The 13988-nt window shown below is 44.6% G+C and overlaps 23 non-coding genes across 23 annotated transcripts; all 23 read left to right on the top strand.

Annotated features, from left to right (window-relative positions):
- The first annotated feature begins 261 nt into the window (after positions 1 to 261).
- Positions 262 to 425, top strand: LOC125380496. The gene has a single exon (XR_007221145.1). It is a non-coding gene; the product is annotated as a U1 spliceosomal RNA (small nuclear RNA).
- Positions 426 to 867: 442 nt separating this feature from the next.
- LOC125380497 lies at positions 868 to 1031 on the top strand. The gene has a single exon (XR_007221146.1). It is a non-coding gene; the product is annotated as a U1 spliceosomal RNA (small nuclear RNA).
- Positions 1032 to 1476: 445 nt separating this feature from the next.
- On the top strand, positions 1477 to 1640 carry LOC125380845. The gene has a single exon (XR_007221497.1). It is a non-coding gene; the product is annotated as a U1 spliceosomal RNA (small nuclear RNA).
- Positions 1641 to 2070: 430 nt separating this feature from the next.
- On the top strand, positions 2071 to 2234 carry LOC125380498. The gene has a single exon (XR_007221147.1). It is a non-coding gene; the product is annotated as a U1 spliceosomal RNA (small nuclear RNA).
- Positions 2235 to 2673: 439 nt separating this feature from the next.
- LOC125380499 lies at positions 2674 to 2837 on the top strand. Its single transcript, XR_007221148.1, has one exon. It is a non-coding gene; the product is annotated as a U1 spliceosomal RNA (small nuclear RNA).
- Positions 2838 to 3258: 421 nt separating this feature from the next.
- Positions 3259 to 3422, top strand: LOC125380500. The gene has a single exon (XR_007221149.1). It is a non-coding gene; the product is annotated as a U1 spliceosomal RNA (small nuclear RNA).
- A 439-nt stretch (positions 3423 to 3861) lies between these two features.
- Positions 3862 to 4025, top strand: LOC125380501. Its single transcript, XR_007221150.1, has one exon. It is a non-coding gene; the product is annotated as a U1 spliceosomal RNA (small nuclear RNA).
- A 439-nt stretch (positions 4026 to 4464) lies between these two features.
- LOC125380502 lies at positions 4465 to 4628 on the top strand. The gene has a single exon (XR_007221151.1). It is a non-coding gene; the product is annotated as a U1 spliceosomal RNA (small nuclear RNA).
- A 436-nt stretch (positions 4629 to 5064) lies between these two features.
- Positions 5065 to 5228, top strand: LOC125380504. Its single transcript, XR_007221153.1, has one exon. It is a non-coding gene; the product is annotated as a U1 spliceosomal RNA (small nuclear RNA).
- Positions 5229 to 5664: 436 nt separating this feature from the next.
- LOC125380505 lies at positions 5665 to 5828 on the top strand. The gene has a single exon (XR_007221154.1). It is a non-coding gene; the product is annotated as a U1 spliceosomal RNA (small nuclear RNA).
- A 442-nt stretch (positions 5829 to 6270) lies between these two features.
- LOC125380506 lies at positions 6271 to 6434 on the top strand. The gene has a single exon (XR_007221155.1). It is a non-coding gene; the product is annotated as a U1 spliceosomal RNA (small nuclear RNA).
- Positions 6435 to 6876: 442 nt separating this feature from the next.
- On the top strand, positions 6877 to 7040 carry LOC125380507. The gene has a single exon (XR_007221156.1). It is a non-coding gene; the product is annotated as a U1 spliceosomal RNA (small nuclear RNA).
- A 442-nt stretch (positions 7041 to 7482) lies between these two features.
- LOC125380508 lies at positions 7483 to 7646 on the top strand. The gene has a single exon (XR_007221157.1). It is a non-coding gene; the product is annotated as a U1 spliceosomal RNA (small nuclear RNA).
- Positions 7647 to 8085: 439 nt separating this feature from the next.
- Positions 8086 to 8249, top strand: LOC125380509. The gene has a single exon (XR_007221158.1). It is a non-coding gene; the product is annotated as a U1 spliceosomal RNA (small nuclear RNA).
- Positions 8250 to 8691: 442 nt separating this feature from the next.
- LOC125380510 lies at positions 8692 to 8855 on the top strand. Its single transcript, XR_007221159.1, has one exon. It is a non-coding gene; the product is annotated as a U1 spliceosomal RNA (small nuclear RNA).
- A 442-nt stretch (positions 8856 to 9297) lies between these two features.
- On the top strand, positions 9298 to 9461 carry LOC125380511. Its single transcript, XR_007221160.1, has one exon. It is a non-coding gene; the product is annotated as a U1 spliceosomal RNA (small nuclear RNA).
- A 445-nt stretch (positions 9462 to 9906) lies between these two features.
- On the top strand, positions 9907 to 10070 carry LOC125380512. Its single transcript, XR_007221161.1, has one exon. It is a non-coding gene; the product is annotated as a U1 spliceosomal RNA (small nuclear RNA).
- Positions 10071 to 10512: 442 nt separating this feature from the next.
- LOC125380513 lies at positions 10513 to 10676 on the top strand. Its single transcript, XR_007221162.1, has one exon. It is a non-coding gene; the product is annotated as a U1 spliceosomal RNA (small nuclear RNA).
- A 454-nt stretch (positions 10677 to 11130) lies between these two features.
- LOC125380840 lies at positions 11131 to 11294 on the top strand. Its single transcript, XR_007221492.1, has one exon. It is a non-coding gene; the product is annotated as a U1 spliceosomal RNA (small nuclear RNA).
- A 460-nt stretch (positions 11295 to 11754) lies between these two features.
- LOC125380515 lies at positions 11755 to 11918 on the top strand. Its single transcript, XR_007221164.1, has one exon. It is a non-coding gene; the product is annotated as a U1 spliceosomal RNA (small nuclear RNA).
- A 451-nt stretch (positions 11919 to 12369) lies between these two features.
- LOC125380516 lies at positions 12370 to 12533 on the top strand. Its single transcript, XR_007221165.1, has one exon. It is a non-coding gene; the product is annotated as a U1 spliceosomal RNA (small nuclear RNA).
- A 433-nt stretch (positions 12534 to 12966) lies between these two features.
- LOC125380517 lies at positions 12967 to 13130 on the top strand. Its single transcript, XR_007221166.1, has one exon. It is a non-coding gene; the product is annotated as a U1 spliceosomal RNA (small nuclear RNA).
- Positions 13131 to 13569: 439 nt separating this feature from the next.
- LOC125380518 lies at positions 13570 to 13733 on the top strand. Its single transcript, XR_007221167.1, has one exon. It is a non-coding gene; the product is annotated as a U1 spliceosomal RNA (small nuclear RNA).
- The last annotated feature ends 255 nt before the right edge of the window (positions 13734 to 13988 follow it).

Below are 13988 nucleotides of genomic sequence, written 5' to 3' on the forward strand. Positions count from 1 at the left end.
TTGACATGGAAGTTACCTCCCCTGGGTACCTGGCGCAAGGTGCATGTCTATGCAGCCTAAAATGCAAATAAAGCCATTTCCGTCTCGTTCTTCCTACCAATAATCTTTGCATAAAGCGAACGGGTGAATGTAGTGCCATGTACAGGGAAGTATAAAAATGTTTGAACTGAAATGGAATATATGTGAAGTTTTGCTTACAAGACACCTGAATGAGGTGATGTGTATGTTTGTAGTGATGGTTAGGAAGCTGCAGTTTCAGGCATACTTACCTGGCACAGGCTTAACAGTGATCCGCAAGGCTGTGGGCCCGGGGCGAGACCTTTCCATTGCACATCGGCTTGGTTGACCCCTGCGATCATCCCAAATGTGGACGACTCGGGTGCGCAATTTATAAGTGTGGGGGACTGCGTTCGCGCTCTCCCCTGGAAAAAACAATCAAAAATAGAAATGCCTTTTTTTCATTCTGTTTGTCTATCATGACATGTTCAGTTGTTGTTGTTGTTGTTGTTGTTGTTGTTGTTGTTGTTGTTGTTGTTGATGATGATGTGTTTATTTTGCTGAGTAGCTCCCAAGGAGAAAGATAGGACCCGGAAGGAAACTTGGGTGTTGACATGGAAGTTACCTCCCCTGGGTACCTGGCGCAAGGTGCATGTCTATGCAGCCTAAAATGCAAATAAAGCCATTTCCGTCTCGTTCTTCCTACCAATAATCTTTGCATAAAGCGAACGGGTGAATGTAGTGCCATGTACAGGGAAGTATAAAAATGTTTGAACTGAAATGGAATATATGTGAAGTTTTGCTTACAAGACACCTGAATGAGGTGATGTGTATGTTTGTAGTGATGGTTAGGAAGCTGCAGTTTCAGGCATACTTACCTGGCACAGGCTTAACAGTGATCCGCAAGGCTGTGGGCCCGGGGCGAGACCTTTCCATTGCACATCGGCTTGGTTGACCCCTGCGATCATCCCAAATGTGGACGACTCGGGTGCGCAATTTATAAGTGTGGGGGACTGCGTTCGCGCTCTCCCCTGGAAAAAACAATCAAAAATAGAAATGCCTTTTTTTCATTCTGTTTGTCTATCATGACATGTTCAGTTGTTGTTGTTGTTGTTGTTGTTGTTGTTGTTGTTGTTGTTGTTGTTGTTGATGATGATGTGTTTATTTTGCTGAGTAGCTCCCAAGGAGAAAGATAGGACCCGGAAGGAAACTTGGGTGTTGACATGGAAGTTACCTCCCCTGGGTACCTGGCGCAAGGTGCATGTCTATGCAGCCTAAAATGCAAATAAAGCCATTTCCGTCTCGTTCTTCCTACCAATAATCTTTGCATAAAGCGAACGGGTGAATGTAGTGCCATGTACAGGGAAGTATAAAAATGTTTGAACTGAAATGGAATATATGTGAAGTTTTGCTTACAAGACACCTGAATGAGGTGATGTGTATGTTTGTAGTGATGGTTAGGAAGCTGCAGTTTCAGGCATACTTACCTGGCACAGGCTTAACAGTGATCCGCAAGGCTGTGGGCCCGGGGCGAGACCTTTCCATTGCACATCGGCTTGGTTGACCCCTGCGATCATTCCAAATGTGGACGACTCGGGTGCGCAATTTATAAGTGTGGGGGACTGCGTTCGCGCTCTCCCCTGGAAAAAACAATCAAAAATAGAAATGCCTTTTTTTCATTCTGTTTGTCTATCATGACATGTTCAGTTGTTGTTGTTGTTGTTGTTGTTGTTGTTGTTGTTGATGATGATGTGTTTATTTTGCTGAGTAGCTCCCAAGGAGAAAGATAGGACCCGGAAGGAAACTTGGGTGTTGACATGGAAGTTACCTCCCCTGGGTACCTGGCGCAAGGTGCATGTCTATGCAGCCTAAAATGCAAATAAAGCCATTTCCGTCTCGTTCTTCCTACCAATAATCTTTGCATAAAGCGAACGGGTGAATGTAGTGCCATGTACAGGGAAGTATAAAAATGTTTGAACTGAAATGGAATATATGTGAAGTTTTGCTTACAAGACACCTGAATGAGGTGATGTGTATGTTTGTAGTGATGGTTAGGAAGCTGCAGTTTCAGGCATACTTACCTGGCACAGGCTTAACAGTGATCCGCAAGGCTGTGGGCCCGGGGCGAGACCTTTCCATTGCACATCGGCTTGGTTGACCCCTGCGATCATCCCAAATGTGGACGACTCGGGTGCGCAATTTATAAGTGTGGGGGACTGCGTTCGCGCTCTCCCCTGGAAAAAACAATCAAAAATAGAAATGCCTTTTTTTCATTCTGTTTGTCTATCATGACATGTTCAGTTGTTGTTGTTGTTGTTGTTGTTGTTGTTGTTGTTGTTGTTGTTGATGATGATGTGTTTATTTTGCTGAGTAGCTCCCAAGGAGAAAGATAGGACCCGGAAGGAAACTTGGGTGTTGACATGGAAGTTACCTCCCCTGGGTACCTGGCGCAAGGTGCATGTCTATGCAGCCTAAAATGCAAATAAAGCCATTTCCGTCTCGTTCTTCCTACCAATAATCTTTGCATAAAGCGAACGGGTGAATGTAGTGCCATGTACAGGGAAGTATAAAAATGTTTGAACTGAAATGGAATATATGTGAAGTTTTGCTTACAAGACACCTGAATGAGGTGATGTGTATGTTTGTAGTGATGGTTAGGAAGCTGCAGTTTCAGGCATACTTACCTGGCACAGGCTTAACAGTGATCCGCAAGGCTGTGGGCCCGGGGCGAGACCTTTCCATTGCACATCGGCTTGGTTGACCCCTGCGATCATCCCAAATGTGGACGACTCGGGTGCGCAATTTATAAGTGTGGGGGACTGCGTTCGCGCTCTCCCCTGGAAAAAACAATCAAAAATAGAAATGCCTTTTTTTCATTCTGTTTGTCTATCATGACATGTTCAGTTGTTGTTGTTGTTGTTGTTGTTGTTGTTGTTGTTGTGTTTATTTTGCTGAGTAGCTCCCAAGGAGAAAGATAGGACCCGGAAGGAAACTTGGGTGTTGACATGGAAGTTACCTCCCCTGGGTACCTGGCGCAAGGTGCATGTCTATGCAGCCTAAAATGCAAATAAAGCCATTTCCGTCTCGTTCTTCCTACCAATAATCTTTGCATAAAGCGAACGGGTGAATGTAGTGCCATGTACAGGGAAGTATAAAAATGTTTGAACTGAAATGGAATATATGTGAAGTTTTGCTTACAAGACACCTGAATGAGGTGATGTGTATGTTTGTAGTGATGGTTAGGAAGCTGCAGTTTCAGGCATACTTACCTGGCACAGGCTTAACAGTGATCCGCAAGGCTGTGGGCCCGGGGCGAGACCTTTCCATTGCACATCGGCTTGGTTGACCCCTGCGATCATCCCAAATGTGGACGACTCGGGTGCGCAATTTATAAGTGTGGGGGACTGCGTTCGCGCTCTCCCCTGGAAAAAACAATCAAAAATAGAAATGCCTTTTTTTCATTCTGTTTGTCTATCATGACATGTTCAGTTGTTGTTGTTGTTGTTGTTGTTGTTGTTGTTGTTGTTGTTGTTGATGATGATGTGTTTATTTTGCTGAGTAGCTCCCAAGGAGAAAGATAGGACCCGGAAGGAAACTTGGGTGTTGACATGGAAGTTACCTCCCCTGGGTACCTGGCGCAAGGTGCATGTCTATGCAGCCTAAAATGCAAATAAAGCCATTTCCGTCTCGTTCTTCCTACCAATAATCTTTGCATAAAGCGAACGGGTGAATGTAGTGCCATGTACAGGGAAGTATAAAAATGTTTGAACTGAAATGGAATATATGTGAAGTTTTGCTTACAAGACACCTGAATGAGGTGATGTGTATGTTTGTAGTGATGGTTAGGAAGCTGCAGTTTCAGGCATACTTACCTGGCACAGGCTTAACAGTGATCCGCAAGGCTGTGGGCCCGGGGCGAGACCTTTCCATTGCACATCGGCTTGGTTGACCCCTGCGATCATCCCAAATGTGGACGACTCGGGTGCGCAATTTATAAGTGTGGGGGACTGCGTTCGCGCTCTCCCCTGGAAAAAACAATCAAAAATAGAAATGCCTTTTTTTCATTCTGTTTGTCTATCATGACATGTTCAGTTGTTGTTGTTGTTGTTGTTGTTGTTGTTGTTGTTGTTGTTGTTGATGATGATGTGTTTATTTTGCTGAGTAGCTCCCAAGGAGAAAGATAGGACCCGGAAGGAAACTTGGGTGTTGACATGGAAGTTACCTCCCCTGGGTACCTGGCGCAAGGTGCATGTCTATGCAGCCTAAAATGCAAATAAAGCCATTTCCGTCTCGTTCTTCCTACCAATAATCTTTGCATAAAGCGAACGGGTGAATGTAGTGCCATGTACAGGGAAGTATAAAAATGTTTGAACTGAAATGGAATATATGTGAAGTTTTGCTTACAAGACACCTGAATGAGGTGATGTGTATGTTTGTAGTGATGGTTAGGAAGCTGCAGTTTCAGGCATACTTACCTGGCACAGGCTTAACAGTGATCCGCAAGGCTGTGGGCCCGGGGCGAGACCTTTCCATTGCACATCGGCTTGGTTGACCCCTGCGATCATCCCAAATGTGGACGACTCGGGTGCGCAATTTATAAGTGTGGGGGACTGCGTTCGCGCTCTCCCCTGGAAAAAACAATCAAAAATAGAAATGCCTTTTTTTCATTCTGTTTGTCTATCATGACATGTTCAGTTGTTGTTGTTGTTGTTGTTGTTGTTGTTGTTGTTGTTGTTGATGATGATGTGTTTATTTTGCTGAGTAGCTCCCAAGGAGAAAGATAGGACCCGGAAGGAAACTTGGGTGTTGACATGGAAGTTACCTCCCCTGGGTACCTGGCGCAAGGTGCATGTCTATGCAGCCTAAAATGCAAATAAAGCCATTTCCGTCTCGTTCTTCCTACCAATAATCTTTGCATAAAGCGAACGGGTGAATGTAGTGCCATGTACAGGGAAGTATAAAAATGTTTGAACTGAAATGGAATATATGTGAAGTTTTGCTTACAAGACACCTGAATGAGGTGATGTGTATGTTTGTAGTGATGGTTAGGAAGCTGCAGTTTCAGGCATACTTACCTGGCACAGGCTTAACAGTGATCCGCAAGGCTGTGGGCCCGGGGCGAGACCTTTCCATTGCACATCGGCTTGGTTGACCCCTGCGATCATCCCAAATGTGGACGACTCGGGTGCGCAATTTATAAGTGTGGGGGACTGCGTTCGCGCTCTCCCCTGGAAAAAACAATCAAAAATAGAAATGCCTTTTTTTCATTCTGTTTGTCTATCATGACATGTTCAGTTGTTGTTGTTGTTGTTGTTGTTGTTGTTGTTGTTGTTGTTGATGATGATGTGTTTATTTTGCTGAGTAGCTCCCAAGGAGAAAGATAGGACCCGGAAGGAAACTTGGGTGTTGACATGGAAGTTACCTCCCCTGGGTACCTGGCGCAAGGTGCATGTCTATGCAGCCTAAAATGCAAATAAAGCCATTTCCGTCTCGTTCTTCCTACCAATAATCTTTGCATAAAGCGAACGGGTGAATGTAGTGCCATGTACAGGGAAGTATAAAAATGTTTGAACTGAAATGGAATATATGTGAAGTTTTGCTTACAAGACACCTGAATGAGGTGATGTGTATGTTTGTAGTGATGGTTAGGAAGCTGCAGTTTCAGGCATACTTACCTGGCACAGGCTTAACAGTGATCCGCAAGGCTGTGGGCCCGGGGCGAGACCTTTCCATTGCACATCGGCTTGGTTGACCCCTGCGATCATCCCAAATGTGGACGACTCGGGTGCGCAATTTATAAGTGTGGGGGACTGCGTTCGCGCTCTCCCCTGGAAAAAACAATCAAAAATAGAAATGCCTTTTTTTCATTCTGTTTGTCTATCATGACATGTTCAGTTGTTGTTGTTGTTGTTGTTGTTGTTGTTGTTGTTGTTGTTGTTGTTGATGATGATGTGTTTATTTTGCTGAGTAGCTCCCAAGGAGAAAGATAGGACCCGGAAGGAAACTTGGGTGTTGACATGGAAGTTACCTCCCCTGGGTACCTGGCGCAAGGTGCATGTCTATGCAGCCTAAAATGCAAATAAAGCCATTTCCGTCTCGTTCTTCCTACCAATAATCTTTGCATAAAGCGAACGGGTGAATGTAGTGCCATGTACAGGGAAGTATAAAAATGTTTGAACTGAAATGGAATATATGTGAAGTTTTGCTTACAAGACACCTGAATGAGGTGATGTGTATGTTTGTAGTGATGGTTAGGAAGCTGCAGTTTCAGGCATACTTACCTGGCACAGGCTTAACAGTGATCCGCAAGGCTGTGGGCCCGGGGCGAGACCTTTCCATTGCACATCGGCTTGGTTGACCCCTGCGATCATCCCAAATGTGGACGACTCGGGTGCGCAATTTATAAGTGTGGGGGACTGCGTTCGCGCTCTCCCCTGGAAAAAACAATCAAAAATAGAAATGCCTTTTTTTCATTCTGTTTGTCTATCATGACATGTTCAGTTGTTGTTGTTGTTGTTGTTGTTGTTGTTGTTGTTGTTGTTGTTGTTGATGATGATGTGTTTATTTTGCTGAGTAGCTCCCAAGGAGAAAGATAGGACCCGGAAGGAAACTTGGGTGTTGACATGGAAGTTACCTCCCCTGGGTACCTGGCGCAAGGTGCATGTCTATGCAGCCTAAAATGCAAATAAAGCCATTTCCGTCTCGTTCTTCCTACCAATAATCTTTGCATAAAGCGAACGGGTGAATGTAGTGCCATGTACAGGGAAGTATAAAAATGTTTGAACTGAAATGGAATATATGTGAAGTTTTGCTTACAAGACACCTGAATGAGGTGATGTGTATGTTTGTAGTGATGGTTAGGAAGCTGCAGTTTCAGGCATACTTACCTGGCACAGGCTTAACAGTGATCCGCAAGGCTGTGGGCCCGGGGCGAGACCTTTCCATTGCACATCGGCTTGGTTGACCCCTGCGATCATCCCAAATGTGGACGACTCGGGTGCGCAATTTATAAGTGTGGGGGACTGCGTTCGCGCTCTCCCCTGGAAAAAACAATCAAAAATAGAAATGCCTTTTTTTCATTCTGTTTGTCTATCATGACATGTTCAGTTGTTGTTGTTGTTGTTGTTGTTGTTGTTGTTGTTGTTGTTGTTGATGATGATGATGTGTTTATTTTGCTGAGTAGCTCCCAAGGAGAAAGATAGGACCCGGAAGGAAACTTGGGTGTTGACATGGAAGTTACCTCCCCTGGGTACCTGGCGCAAGGTGCATGTCTATGCAGCCTAAAATGCAAATAAAGCCATTTCCGTCTCGTTCTTCCTACCAATAATCTTTGCATAAAGCGAACGGGTGAATGTAGTGCCATGTACAGGGAAGTATAAAAATGTTTGAACTGAAATGGAATATATGTGAAGTTTTGCTTACAAGACACCTGAATGAGGTGATGTGTATGTTTGTAGTGATGGTTAGGAAGCTGCAGTTTCAGGCATACTTACCTGGCACAGGCTTAACAGTGATCCGCAAGGCTGTGGGCCCGGGGCGAGACCTTTCCATTGCACATCGGCTTGGTTGACCCCTGCGATCATCCCAAATGTGGACGACTCGGGTGCGCAATTTATAAGTGTGGGGGACTGCGTTCGCGCTCTCCCCTGGAAAAAACAATCAAAAATAGAAATGCCTTTTTTTCATTCTGTTTGTCTATCATGACATGTTCAGTTGTTGTTGTTGTTGTTGTTGTTGTTGTTGTTGTTGTTGTTGTTGTTGATGATGTGTTTATTTTGCTGAGTAGCTCCCAAGGAGAAAGATAGGACCCGGAAGGAAACTTGGGTGTTGACATGGAAGTTACCTCCCCTGGGTACCTGGCGCAAGGTGCATGTCTATGCAGCCTAAAATGCAAATAAAGCCATTTCCGTCTCGTTCTTCCTACCAATAATCTTTGCATAAAGCGAACGGGTGAATGTAGTGCCATGTACAGGGAAGTATAAAAATGTTTGAACTGAAATGGAATATATGTGAAGTTTTGCTTACAAGACACCTGAATGAGGTGATGTGTATGTTTGTAGTGATGGTTAGGAAGCTGCAGTTTCAGGCATACTTACCTGGCACAGGCTTAACAGTGATCCGCAAGGCTGTGGGCCCGGGGCGAGACCTTTCCATTGCACATCGGCTTGGTTGACCCCTGCGATCATCCCAAATGTGGACGACTCGGGTGCGCAATTTATAAGTGTGGGGGACTGCGTTCGCGCTCTCCCCTGGAAAAAACAATCAAAAATAGAAATGCCTTTTTTTCATTCTGTTTGTCTATCATGACATGTTCAGTTGTTGTTGTTGTTGTTGTTGTTGTTGTTGTTGTTGTTGTTGTTGTTGATGATGATGTGTTTATTTTGCTGAGTAGCTCCCAAGGAGAAAGATAGGACCCGGAAGGAAACTTGGGTGTTGACATGGAAGTTACCTCCCCTGGGTACCTGGCGCAAGGTGCATGTCTATGCAGCCTAAAATGCAAATAAAGCCATTTCCGTCTCGTTCTTCCTACCAATAATCTTTGCATAAAGCGAACGGGTGAATGTAGTGCCATGTACAGGGAAGTATAAAAATGTTTGAACTGAAATGGAATATATGTGAAGTTTTGCTTACAAGACACCTGAATGAGGTGATGTGTATGTTTGTAGTGATGGTTAGGAAGCTGCAGTTTCAGGCATACTTACCTGGCACAGGCTTAACAGTGATCCGCAAGGCTGTGGGCCCGGGGCGAGACCTTTCCATTGCACATCGGCTTGGTTGACCCCTGCGATCATCCCAAATGTGGACGACTCGGGTGCGCAATTTATAAGTGTGGGGGACTGCGTTCGCGCTCTCCCCTGGAAAAAACAATCAAAAATAGAAATGCCTTTTTTTCATTCTGTTTGTCTATCATGACATGTTCAGTTGTTGTTGTTGTTGTTGTTGTTGTTGTTGTTGTTGTTGTTGTTGTTGATGATGATGTGTTTATTTTGCTGAGTAGCTCCCAAGGAGAAAGATAGGACCCGGAAGGAAACTTGGGTGTTGACATGGAAGTTACCTCCCCTGGGTACCTGGCGCAAGGTGCATGTCTATGCAGCCTAAAATGCAAATAAAGCCATTTCCGTCTCGTTCTTCCTACCAATAATCTTTGCATAAAGCGAACGGGTGAATGTAGTGCCATGTACAGGGAAGTATAAAAATGTTTGAACTGAAATGGAATATATGTGAAGTTGTGCTTACAAGACACCTGAATGAGGTGATGTGTATGTTTGTAGTGATGGTTAGGAAGCTGCAGTTTCAGGCATACTTACCTGGCACAGGCTTAACAGTGATCCGCAAGGCTGTGGGCCCGGGGCGAGACCTTTCCATTGCACATCGGCTTGGTTGACCCCTGCGATCATCCCAAATGTGGACGACTCGGGTGCGCAATTTATAAGTGTGGGGGACTGCGTTCGCGCTCTCCCCTGGAAAAAACAATCAAAAATAGAAATGCCTTTTTTTCATTCTGTTTGTCTATCATGACATGTTCAGTTGTTGTTGTTGTTGTTGTTGTTGTTGTTGTTGTTGTTGTTGTTGTTGTTGATGATGATGTGTTTATTTTGCTGAGTAGCTCCCAAGGAGAAAGATAGGACCCGGAAGGAAACTTGGGTGTTGACATGGAAGTTACCTCCCCTGGGTACCTGGCGCAAGGTGCATGTCTATGCAGCCTAAAATGCAAATAAAGCCATTTCCGTCTCGTTCTTCCTACCAATAATCTTTGCATAAAGCGAACGGGTGAATGTAGTGCCATGTACAGGGAAGTATAAAAATGTTTGAACTGAAATGGAATATATGTGAAGTTTTGCTTACAAGACACCTGAATGAGGTGATGTGTATGTTTGTAGTGATGGTTAGGAAGCTGCAGTTTCAGGCATACTTACCTGGCACAGGCTTAACAGTGATCCGCAAGGCTGTGGGCCCGGGGCGAGACCTTTCCATTGCACATCGGCTTGGTTGACCCCTGCGATCATCCCAAATGTGGACGACTCGGGTGCGCAATTTATAAGTGTGGGGGACTGCGTTCGCGCTCTCCCCTGGAAAAAACAATCAAAAATAGAAATGCCTTTTTTTCATTCTGTTTGTCTATCATGACATGTTCAGTTGTTGTTGTTGTTGTTGTTGTTGTTGTTGTTGTTGTTGTTGTTGTTGATGATGATGTGTTTATTTTGCTGAGTAGCTCCCAAGGAGAAAGATAGGACCCGGAAGGAAACTTGGGTGTTGACATGGAAGTTACCTCCCCTGGGTACCTGGCGCAAGGTGCATGTCTATGCAGCCTAAAATGCAAATAAAGCCATTTCCGTCTCGTTCTTCCTACCAATAATCTTTGCATAAAGCGAACGGGTGAATGTAGTGCCATGTACAGGGAAGTATAAAAATGTTTGAACTGAAATGGAATATATGTGAAGTTTTGCTTACAAGACACCTGAATGAGGTGATGTGTATGTTTGTAGTGATGGTTAGGAAGCTGCAGTTTCAGGCATACTTACCTGGCACAGGCTTAACAGTGATCCGCAAGGCTGTGGGCCCGGGGCGAGACCTTTCCATTGCACATCGGCTTGGTTGACCCCTGCGATCATCCCAAATGTGGACGACTCGGGTGCGCAATTTATAAGTGTGGGGGACTGCGTTCGCGCTCTCCCCTGGAAAAAACAATCAAAAATAGAAATGCCTTTTTTTCATTCTGTTTGTCTATCATGACATGTTCAGTTGTTGTTGTTGTTGTTGTTGTTGTTGTTGTTGTTGTTGTTGTTGTTGTTGTTGTTGTTGATGATGATGTGTTTATTTTGCTGAGTAGCTCCCAAGGAGAAAGATAGGACCCGGAAGGAAACTTGGGTGTTGACATGGAAGTTACCTCCCCTGGGTACCTGGCGCAAGGTGCATGTCTATGCAGCCTAAAATGCAAATAAAGCCATTTCCGTCTCGTTCTTCCTACCAATAATCTTTGCATAAAGCGAACGGGTGAATGTAGTGCCATGTACAGGGAAGTATAAAAATGTTTGAACTGAAATGGAATATATGTGAAGTTTTGCTTACAAGACACCTGAATGAGGTGATGTGTATGTTTGTAGTGATGGTTAGGAAGCTGCAGTTTCAGGCATACTTACCTGGCACAGGCTTAACAGTGATCCGCAAGGCTGTGGGCCCGGGGCCAGACCTTTCCATTGCACATCGGCTTGGTTGACCCCTGCGATCATCCCAAATGTGGACGACTCGGGTGCGCAATTTATAAGTGTGGGGGACTGCGTTCGCGCTCTCCCCTGGAAAAAACAATCAAAAATAGAAATGCCTTTTTTTCATTCTGTTTGTCTATCATGACATGTTCAGTTGTTGTTGTTGTTGTTGTTGTTGTTGTTGTTGTTGTTGTTGTTGTTGTTGTTGTTGTTGTTGTTGATGATGATGTGTTTATTTTGCTGAGTAGCTCCCAAGGAGAAAGATAGGACCCGGAAGGAAACTTGGGTGTTGACATGGAAGTTACCTCCCCTGGGTACCTGGCGCAAGGTGCATGTCTATGCAGCCTAAAATGCAAATAAAGCCATTTCCGTCTCGTTCTTCCTACCAATAATCTTTGCATAAAGCGAACGGGTGAATGTAGTGCCATGTACAGGGAAGTATAAAAATGTTTGAACTGAAATGGAATATATGTGAAGTTTTGCTTACAAGACACCTGAATGAGGTGATGTGTATGTTTGTAGTGATGGTTAGGAAGCTGCAGTTTCAGGCATACTTACCTGGCACAGGCTTAACAGTGATCCGCAAGGCTGTGGGCCCGGGGCGAGACCTTTCCATTGCACATCGGCTTGGTTGACCCCTGCGATCATCCCAAATGTGGACGACTCGGGTGCGCAATTTATAAGTGTGGGGGACTGCGTTCGCGCTCTCCCCTGGAAAAAACAATCAAAAATAGAAATGCCTTTTTTTCATTCTGTTTGTCTATCATGACATGTTCAGTTGTTGTTGTTGTTGTTGTTGTTGTTGTTGTTGTTGTTGTTGTTGTTGTTGTTGTTGATGATGATGTGTTTATTTTGCTGAGTAGCTCCCAAGGAGAAAGATAGGACCCGGAAGGAAACTTGGGTGTTGACATGGAAGTTACCTCCCCTGGGTACCTGGCGCAAGGTGCATGTCTATGCAGCCTAAAATGCAAATAAAGCCATTTCCGTCTCGTTCTTCCTACCAATAATCTTTGCATAAAGCGAACGGGTGAATGTAGTGCCATGTACAGGGAAGTATAAAAATGTTTGAACTGAAATGGAATATATGTGAAGTTTTGCTTACAAGACACCTGAATGAGGTGATGTGTATGTTTGTAGTGATGGTTAGGAAGCTGCAGTTTCAGGCATACTTACCTGGCACAGGCTTAACAGTGATCCGCAAGGCTGTGGGCCCGGGGCGAGACCTTTCCATTGCACATCGGCTTGGTTGACCCCTGCGATCATCCCAAATGTGGACGACTCGGGTGCGCAATTTATAAGTGTGGGGGACTGCGTTCGCGCTCTCCCCTGGAAAAAACAATCAAAAATAGAAATGCCTTTTTTTCATTCTGTTTGTCTATCATGACATGTTCAGTTGTTGTTGTTGTTGTTGTTGTTGTTGTTGTTGTTGTTGATGATGATGTGTTTATTTTGCTGAGTAGCTCCCAAGGAGAAAGATAGGACCCGGAAGGAAACTTGGGTGTTGACATGGAAGTTACCTCCCCTGGGTACCTGGCGCAAGGTGCATGTCTATGCAGCCTAAAATGCAAATAAAGCCATTTCCGTCTCGTTCTTCCTACCAATAATCTTTGCATAAAGCGAACGGGTGAATGTAGTGCCATGTACAGGGAAGTATAAAAATGTTTGAACTGAAATGGAATATATGTGAAGTTTTGCTTACAAGACACCTGAATGAGGTGATGTGTATGTTTGTAGTGATGGTTAGGAAGCTGCAGTTTCAGGCATACTTACCTGGCACAGGCTTAACAGTGATCCGCAAGGCTGTGGGCCCGGGGCGAGACCTTTCCATTGCACATCGGCTTGGTTGACCCCTGCGATCATCCCAAATGTGGACGACTCGGGTGCGCAATTTATAAGTGTGGGGGACTGCGTTCGCGCTCTCCCCTGGAAAAAACAATCAAAAATAGAAATGCCTTTTTTTCATTCTGTTTGTCTATCATGACATGTTCAGTTGTTGTTGTTGTTGTTGTTGTTGTTGTTGTTGTTGTTGTTGTTGATGATGATGTGTTTATTTTGCTGAGTAGCTCCCAAGGAGAAAGATAGGACCCGGAAGGAAACTTGGGTGTTGACATGGAAGTTACCTCCCCTGGGTACCTGGCGCAAGGTGCATGTCTATGCAGCCTAAAATGCAAATAAAGCCATTTCCGTCTCGTTCTTCCTACCAATAATCTTTGCATAAAGCGAACGGGTGAATGTAGTGCCATGTACAGGGAAGTATAAAAATGTTTGAACTGAAATGGAATATATGTGAAGTTTTGCTTACAAGACACCTGAATGAGGTGATGTGTATGTTTGTAGTGATGGTTAGGAAGCTGCAGTTTCAGGCATACTTACCTGGCACAGGCTTAACAGTGATCCGCAAGGCTGTGGGCCCGGGGCGAGACCTTTCCATTGCACATCGGCTTGGTTGACCCCTGCGATCATCCCAAATGTGGACGACTCGGGTGCGCAATTTATAAGTGTGGGGGACTGCGTTCGCGCTCTCCCCTGGAAAAAACAATCAAAAATAGAAATGCCTTTTTTTCATTCTGTTTGTCTATCATGACATGTTCAGTTGTTGTTGTTGTTGTTGTTGTTGTTGTTGTTGTTGATGATGATGTGTTTATTTTGCTGAGTAGCTCCCAAGGAGAAAGATAGGACCCGGAAGGAAACTTGGGTGTTGACATGGAAGTTACCTCCCCTGGGTACCTGGCGCAAGGTGCATGTCTATGCAGCCTAAAATGCAAATAAAGCCATTTCCGTCTC

Source organism: Haliotis rufescens, unplaced genomic scaffold (assembly GCF_023055435.1).
Source record: "Haliotis rufescens isolate VD_foot unplaced genomic scaffold, xgHalRufe1.0.p SCAF_156, whole genome shotgun sequence".
Classification (NCBI taxonomy): Eukaryota; Metazoa; Mollusca; class Gastropoda; order Lepetellida; family Haliotidae; genus Haliotis; species Haliotis rufescens.